The 8,697-nt window shown below is 52.1% G+C and overlaps 1 long non-coding RNA gene across 2 annotated transcripts; it reads right to left on the reverse strand.

The window, feature by feature from the left end:
- Window positions 1-638: 638 nt before the first annotated feature.
- On the reverse strand, window positions 639-8,145 carry LOC127381905 (uncharacterized). 2 transcript variants are annotated; one of them, XR_007888823.1, is made up of 3 exons: window positions 8,010-8,145; window positions 2,764-2,949; window positions 639-930 (listed from the first exon to the last, which is right to left on the reverse strand). It is a non-coding gene; the product is annotated as an uncharacterized LOC127381905 (long non-coding RNA). The 2 variants fall into 2 exon arrangements; XR_007888822.1 differs by lacking the exon at window positions 639-930 and adding an exon at window positions 2,324-2,565.
- Window positions 8,146-8,697: the final 552 nt, after the last annotated feature.

An 8,697-nucleotide genomic window follows, 5' to 3' on the forward strand; every position in this document is an offset into this window, starting at 1 on the left:
ACTGGTGTGTGCAGGGAGGGATACTGGGGGTACTGGTGTGTGCAGGGAGGAGGTACTGGTGTGAAAGGATACTGGGGGTACTGGTGCAGGCAGGAGGGGGAACTCGGAGCACTGGTGCAGCGGAAGGGGCAACTGGGGGACACTGGTGTGCGCAGGGATGGGATTTTCACCGGGTTTTCCAGTGTCCAGTACCAGCCACTGCCCTCAAACCTCCCACCCCCTCCTCTGTTTCTCTCTCCGGGGACAGAGGCAGAAGAGCCAGGTCCTGCCCAGGCATCCCCTCCCACCTCCCCCCCCAAATCTCCAGAGCACGGGCCCGAGGGTGGAGGAGGCAGCACCCAGGGCTGGGCAGGGACCTGCTGCTTCCCCCTGGATTTTCTCTCCCCCCTCTCTGGGCTTCAGGTCCCTCCTGCTGCCCCCACACCCAGAGAGAGACACCAAGAACCTGCTGCCCTCCTCCCCAGGCTGGGTTGGGAGGGACCTCAAAGACCATCCAGTTCCAACCCCCCTGCGTGGGCAGGGACACCTCCCAGTCCCCACCAGATGATTTAATGGGCTGGTGTTTGTGAGGACTTCACCTCAGGCCTTGGTTCCTCTGTGTTTGTTTTACCTTGGCAAAGCTACCTAGAGAGAAACCAGACCCTGTGGGAGATCAGTTTGGGTGATGGTTCCAAAAACTTGACCCTGCACCTCCTGAACTCCCAAAAAAAAACCCAAACAAACCAAAAAAGTTGCCAGGAACCCAAAACACTCATGCCTTGAGTTCAGGTTCTCAACAGGTGGTGGCAGCTTGGACACCTGCCCTGGGACTCGTGTTAATAACCTCATTTACATCCAGGTCTTGGAAGAGGTGGGATCATCTTTCTGGTGTGTCCTACTTGGATCACCCTCCTGGTCTTGAAGTCTTCCCCTGATGTCCTTCCCAAGTTGCTGGAGTCAATAAGCAAGGAGACATCATGGATTAAAAACAGAGACACCCCCCCCAAAAAAGAAAAATATCCCTTTCACCCCCAAAGTCTCAGCAGGAGATCATAGAACATCTTGGGTTGGGAGGGGTTTCTAAATGTCACCTACTCCAACCCCCCCTACAACAAGCAGGGACGTCTCTGACTCAACCAGGTGGCTCAGACCAGCAAGGAGAGCTTCCCCTCCAAGGAGGAATTCTGCAGGACTCCTCCCCTGCCAGGTTTTATCCCTGCTTTTCCTTCTCCCCACCTGCTTTGCACCTTCCTGTGCCTTTCTCAGGGGGTTGGGAGCTGTGGTGGGTACAGGACAAGGTGGAGAACACCTGCTCCCTCCTCCCTTTCAACATCAACCAGGAAACCATATTCCTTTTTTAAAAAAAATCAAATTAAAACTACATTTTTAGGGAAAAAAAAAAGTAAAATTCTGTTGCTTTCTTTACCATTCTACAGCAACTCAACTTCTAAAACACAAACCCACCCTCTGCTTGTTCCCCACTTTGAGGGGAAACCCTGTTTTCCAGCAGAGGACATTTTTTCTTCTGAAAGTAGTATTTTTGGAGAGAACCAATTGTCCATGGCAGGAGGATAAAGATCATCATTAAAAAAAAAAAAAAATTATTAAGAAATTAAAGAGAAATTTTCTGCACCAAGATTTTTAGCAGGGCCTGGAGTGAGAGGATATGGTGGGACTTGATGATCTTCAAGGTCCCTTCCAAGCAGGATGATTCTATGACAAGGGGTGATGGTTTGAAATGGCAAGAGGGGAGATTTGGACTAAGATATAAGGAAGAAATTGTTTACAATGAGGGTGGGGAGAGCCTGGCCCAGGCTGCCAAGGGAAGCTGTGGCTGCCCCATCCCTGGCAGTGTTGAAGGGCAGGTTGGATGGGGCTTGGAGCAGCCTGGAATGGTGGGAGGTGTCCCTGCCCATGCAGGGGGGTTGGAACTGGATGACACAGTGGGGGACCCAGTGCCACTTCCATTTTCAAGGATCCTAGAATCCCAGACCAGTTTGGGTTGGAAGGGACCTCAAAGCCCACCCAGTCCCACCCCTGCATGGGCAGGGACACCTCCCACCATTCCAGGCTGCTCCAAGCCCCATCCAACCTGCCCTTCAACACTGCCAGGGATGGGGCTCAAATCCACAGCCTCACATGTTGCCCTGATGAAACCAACATTTTGTTCCCAGCAAGAGGTTGTATCTCCTGGCTCTGCTCTTGGCATTGGTAAAGGTTAGGCTTGGAGAAGAGGAAGCTGAGGGGTGACCTCATTGCAGTCTGTGGCTTCCTCATGAGGGGAGGAGATGGGGCAGGTCCTGATCTCTTCCCTCCTGTGACCAGTGACAGGACTCGGGGAAAATGGCAGGAAGCTGAGTCAGGGGAGGTTTGGGTTGGATTTCAGGAGAAGGTTTTTCCCCCAGAGGGTGGGTGAGCACTGGGACAGGCTCCCCAGGGCAGTGGTCCCAGCACCAAGCCTGCCTGGGTTCAAGAGGTGTTTGGATGATGCTCTCAGGCTCATGGGGTGATTCTTGGGGTGCCCTAGACAGGGACAGGAGCTGATGGTCCTGATGGGTCCCTTCCAACTCAGCATACTCTGTGATTCTATGAAAGAGTAAATAATTCATGTTTAAACCCACTCTTCAGAGCTGGTCAGCTTCCCATGGCAAAAGGAGGGGTGAGTTAATTTCTAACAACTACCTCAGTCGCGATGATTTTTTATATCATGTTTTAAATGGGGGAAATGGTTGATAAAGAAACTTAGGAAAAAAAATAAAAGAAGAAAAGAAATCCCTTACTCACCCCTGGAAATGCTGATCTGCACTTTGCCACATTCTTGTCATCTTTGACTCATTTCCTGAGTGGACCTCGTCGCTGCCTGTGTGGTGTGTGGTTCTAAACCACTGTCAAAACACCAGGAAAACCAATCCTGGGGTTTGATAGAGGCTTTTGTTGGGGACTGGTTGCTTGTTTTAACAGCCCTGGTTCCTGTGAAAACATTAGTCAACACAACTGCAACTGAAAGTGGGCTTCTTAGGAAGCTGCAAGATGCCAAAAATAAACAAGCAAGAAGAAGAAATCGAAGCAGAAGCCGAAGAAAATCTTCACTGGGCTTTAGTGTAGGAGGTGGAAGCTGCATGAACACAGCAAAGGTGCAAATAGCAGAGCTCAGTGGCAAGGAAAATCCAGCCCGTTTGCTGACAAACACAAGAGGAGACTTGTCACTAATGGGCATGTGGTGCTGGAGGGACTGGGGATGTCCCTGAAGGGACAAAAGAGTCTTGAAAGATCAGTGGGGTTGGGAAGTCTTGCTGGGCTCTCTGGAGAAGTGCTGGGAAAGTAAGAATCATAGAGTCATCAGGGCTGGGAAAGACCTTTGAGATCCCCCAGTCCAACCCTTCCCCTAGCCCTGCCCAGTCCCCACTGCCCCATGTCCCTCAGCACCACATCTCCAGGGCTTGGAAACCCCTCCAGGGATGGGGACTCCCCCCCTGCCCTGGGCAGCCTGGGCCAGGCCCTGACAACCCTTGCCAGGAAGGAATTGTTCCCCAGATCCAACCTCAGCCTCCCCTGGCACAACTTGAGGCCGTTCCCTCTGGTCCTGTCGCTTGTTCCTGGGGAGCAGAGCCCGACCCCCCTGGCTCCAACCTCCTCTCAGGCAGCTGCAGAGCCAGCAGGTCTCCCCTCAGCCTCCTTTGCTGCAGGCTCAACACCCCCAGCTCCCTCAGCTGCTCCTCACAAGTTCTCCAGCCCCTTCTCCTTCAGCTCCAGCCCCTTCCCCAGCTCCGGGGCCCTTCCCTGGACACGCTCCAGCCCCTCCATGTCCTTCTTGTCCTGAGGGGCCCAGCCCTGACCCCAGGATTCCAGGTGCCCCCTCCCCAGTGCCCAGCACAGGGGACCATCCCTGCCCTGCTCCTGCTGGCCACCCCAGTGCTGACACAAGCCAGGATGCTGGTGGCCTCCTTGGCCCCCTGGGCACTGTCTGGCTCATCTCCAGCCCCTGGTGACCAAACCCCCAGGTCCTTTTCCCCCAGGCACTTTCCAGCTGCTCTGCCCCGAGCCTGGAGTGTTGGTGTAGAAGGAAGATTTTGAAGGACAAGACTCAATCAGCTGTTTCTCAGGGAAGAATAATCCCCTGCATTTTATCTCCATCTGTTTGTCACTCCCAGACTTGGAAACCATGTGAGAAATACTACACTTCTTCTGAGAGAAACCACAGACACACATCACTGGTCTGGAGGATTCCTGCATCTCCATGGAGCTGGAGATGATTTTTTGCTGTGGTATCTTTGAAGACTTTCCCCTGTTATTGAAAGATGTGAGAAAATTTAAGGGTCTTGAGCAAAACTTGGGTGTCTGGCTGAAAGATCCTAAAGTGGTGATGGGAGTTTTGCTTGAGTCAAGAGAAGGATCTGGCAAGACAGCTTGATGGGGGATGACCTACCCCTTGGTGGTGTGGTGAATAAAGTAGACCTTTGGGTCAAGAAGTTCCTGACTTGGCATTTCATGCTTTTCTTTGCAATTTTTTTTTACAGTCCTTTACAGAAAAGTCAGCAGAGCAGAAAGGAGTAGGAACAAAGCCCTTTCTGTCCACCTGGGTTAAACCAGAGGGGCTCAGCCTCCGTGGTGCTGAGCAGCAGCCAGTTCTGAGCTTGCTGCCTGCTCCCACCCCTTCCCAGATATCCAGGAAAACACTTTCCATGCTCTGGATGTGACACCTTTAAAAAGAGCTCTGCAGTTTTTCTGGGCGTGCCAGCAGGAATGATGAAACATCACAGGCTACCAAAGGAGTCAGCCAAGCCCACAAGTTCTCTTTCCCCTCTTTTCTCTTTCAGGAAGGTCCTGAGCCCACACTTCACAAGCCACATGGCCCTAAGTTTGGCATTTTACCCCTGCACATCAGAAGTTCTTCCAACAACAGGTGCTGGGGCCTATTCAATCCTCCAGATTGGCCTGTTGATGCTGTATCTAGGGATGCTTCTTGTCCTGGCTCATTTCTGTTCAAAGCCAGGCAGTTTCTTGGTGCAGAATTGTACAGAAAGGTCCATCAGGAATAGTCCTGCTTTGCTTCATTCCTGAAAGCACTACCTGGCAAGGGAAACTTCATCTTGACATAAAACCATGCTAGGATCCTGCTGAGACAGAAGCCTATCTCACCTCTTCTCAACTTGCCTACAGTTCCTCTTGGTTTCTGCACTTGGCCCTCTGGCCATGTCTGTCCAAAGTGTTCCCAGCAGCAGAACACCAGGGTTTTCACCACCCTCCCAAAAGGCACCCAGGATATTTTCACCTCCTTACATTTTACCCTTCAGGCCCTCTTCAATCCATCCCAATAGCTGTGCCAATGGAAGAACAGTCATGTGGAGGAGCATCAGCAGTACCAGCCAACCATGAGGTTCATAGTTTGCCTTTGAGGTCTAAGTAAATGCAAACATTTACTCAGAATCACCTTGAGCCACTGGTGACCTCCTCCCATCTGGACTCCCTCAGCAGCTCACCCTGAAGATGTTCTCACCTGCAGTGGAGGAAGAGGGTCCTCCAACAAACCACTGGTTTCCTAGAAAACTGTAGGGAAAAAAAAGTCTGTGAAACCACTGCCTGGGCTGCCAAACTGGGCCAAAACTGGTTACTGCCTTCAGAAGTTAATGGGAGAATCAGCCAGCTGAAAGGAGTTCAATCACAAGCCTTGGTTTTCACCTGGAAACCAGGTGAAAGCCAAGCCAGTCTCTCCTGCCACAAATTATGAGGAAACAGGAGAAAATCAAAGAGAAACTCAGCATTTCCACCTCCTTCTGTGTCATCTGCTGTCCTGTGATTCACAAATGACAGGAAAAAATGAGGGGAGCCCCCAAGTCCTGTGCCACCCAACATTTGCAGGCTGTGCTTGAAGAGCAGCTGGGACCCCTGATGCTGCCCCACACAATCAATAACGACCTGGAACCTAATTATTTGCTTTACTGCTGTATGTTTTTTCAGCAGGAGGACACTGTCATTTTCAGGAACTGCTGCTTCCACCTCCCAGTTGACTCATTTCACTGCAACTGTTTTCTTTTTCTTGGGGTGACTGACAACATCTGCAGGCATCACTCATATACATATCTATTTCTTTTTTTTCTGAAGAAAAAAGGAAATAGATCTTCAAATAACTTCATTCTTTTAGACTTGCAAGTGTGCCAGAACTTTATGAGTCATTCTTTCAAAGAAGCCAAAATAGGAACATTGCCAGGAAGTAGGTCCTCACCACACTTAGATCATGGGCTCTCCTCTTGCACAGGCCACATCTGCCACCACCCAAAAAGGAGTGAGGCACCAAACTAGCACCAAATTCCAGTTAGAAATGGTGTCACCTCCAGAGGCTCCAGTTCTTACTCTTCTCAGCAAATGATGACAAGACTCCTACAGATTCCTTGGGTTTTCAAATTGATGAAACAGGAACAGATCAATGAGAAAGGAGTTCTCACAAGAAATCTTGTGTTCCCTTAACAGGAATCATTCCTCATACTAAAATTCCTTCCAGGACCTGAAGAGGCTCCAGGAAAGCTGGGGAGGGACGTGGGACAAGGGCAGGGAGGGATGGGAGCAGGGGGAAGGGTTTCCAGCTGGCAGAGGGAGCTGGAGCTGAGATGTGAGGGAGAAATTCTGGGCTGTGAGGGTGGGGAGAGCCTGGCCCAGGTTGCCCAGGGAAGCTGTGGCTGCCCCATCCCTGGCAGTGTTGAAGGGCAGGTTGGATGGGGCTTGGAGCAGCCTGGAATGGTGGGAGGTGTCCCTGGGCATGGAAGGGGGTTGGAACTGGATGATCTTGAAGGTCCCTTCCAACCCAAACCATTCCATGATTCTATTAAAATGTTTGTTTCACTGCAGGTGTCTGAATGGTCACCCTGGAGGTGGGAACCCAAGTGCTCTGACTCCTACAGACACCACAGAAGCTCAGAGCTCTTCTCCTGTCTCCCAGGATGCGACACACGGTTACACGAGGCTCTTCATCTTCCCCCCTTCCAGGCCAAGCTCTGACACTGACCCTGCAAGGACATTTCCATCTCACCTCACCCAAGAACCACTCCATGGGGACACAGAAAGCCTTTCTTCTTAACTCCAAGGCTTAAATGTGACTAGACCCAGCAACACCAGCAAGGAGTCCAGTCCTTGTTATGCCAGCAGGAGCTAGAAAAACCAGTGACCCTGGCAAACCAGATACCCTGCTCCACAGTCAGAGCATGAGACCCCTATCAACGCTGTCCTCCCTGGCTTCAGGCCACCAAAAGAATAATTAACTCTTCCCCATGCCTTTGTTTTTCCACTGGGTGGGAGCACTTTGCACCCTCTGCTGCTGCAGGAGCAAATTCTTGGGCTCTGCAGCAGCACGTTGCTGACCTGCAGCTTTGCTCTGAGTAACAAGTGACTTCTAAGTCAGTTGTCACTTTGTCATCTCACTGTTCTTCTTTTTTTCCCTTTGTTTGCCAATCTTTCCTGCGGAGGCTGTGACCAGCCCAGCATGGGAAAACACACCAGGTCAGGTCAGAACAGCTAAAGCAGAGCCTGGGTGCTGGGGAGCTGAGCAGAGACACCCAAATGGGCTGCGAAAACAACAGCAGGGATGAGGAATGGCCTCTCCATACATGTATGAGCTCAGCTGGATGAGAGCTTTATTCTGCCCTGGTGAGGCCCCATCTGGAGAACTGGGACCAGTTCTGGGCTCCCCAGTTCAAGAGAGACAGGGAACTGCTGGAGAGAGTCCAGGGGAGGGCAGCAAAGGTGCCTGGGGGGTTGGAGCATCTCCCTGATGAGGAAAGGCTGAGAGAGCTGGGGCTGTTCAGCCTGGAGAGGAGAAGGCTGAGGGGAGACCTTCTTGATGCCTCCAAGTATCTCAGGGTGGGTGCAGGAGGATGGAGCCAGACTCTGCTCAGCAGTGCCCAGGGACAGGACGAGGGGCAACGGGCACAGGCTGGAACATGGGAAGTGACATGGAAATAGGAGGGAAAACAGAGCCCTGGGACAGGCTGCCCAGGGAGGCTGTGGAGTCTCCTTCTCTGGAGACATTCCAGACCCACCTGGATGCAGCCCTGGGGAATGTGCTCCAGGGGATCCTGCTTTAGCAGAAGGGTTGGACTGGGTGATCTCCAGAGGTCTCTTCCGACTCTGATGACTCTGTGACAGCACAGCACATCCGAGGAGCACTTTGCTGTGTGGACGACAGCACCAAGGATGTTATTGTCAAGAAAACACCCAAAATCCTGGGTGAACTCCCCTCCAGGCACTCCCCAGCCCCACCACTTGGCACAGCTGAAGGCACGTTCATGCAATCCAACGGTTGACCCATCCCTTCCAGCACGCCGTGTTCGCACAGCGCCTTGCGCAAGAGGTTGGGCAAGCCCAGATCACCCTGTTCCCTGCTCCAGCCTCTGTTGCAACATCGACTGTGCGCTGCCTGCCAGGAGCTCCCTGCTAGTCACAACCTCCCCGAGGGCCTGGTGAACCCTCAAGACTATCATCTCCTCCTCCATTCAACGCCAACCACCAAAAGAGGCCACGTGGCCCTGGGAGCGATGTTGGAAGGATCTGAGGCACCAGTGGTGTTCCCCTCTGCCTCTCCCAGCCAGAGGAAGGGGGTTTAGAATGGAGATAAAGTGTAAAGGTGAATTTCTGGCTGGTGCCATGGACAAGGTTTTGGTTTTTCTACAGTCATGGAGGTGGGAACCCAAGCGCTGTGACTCCTTTGAGAAGCCGGGTGTGTTGGGA

This window comes from Apus apus, chromosome 1 (genome assembly GCF_020740795.1).
Source record: "Apus apus isolate bApuApu2 chromosome 1, bApuApu2.pri.cur, whole genome shotgun sequence".
NCBI lineage: Eukaryota > Metazoa > Chordata > Aves > Apodiformes > Apodidae > Apus > Apus apus.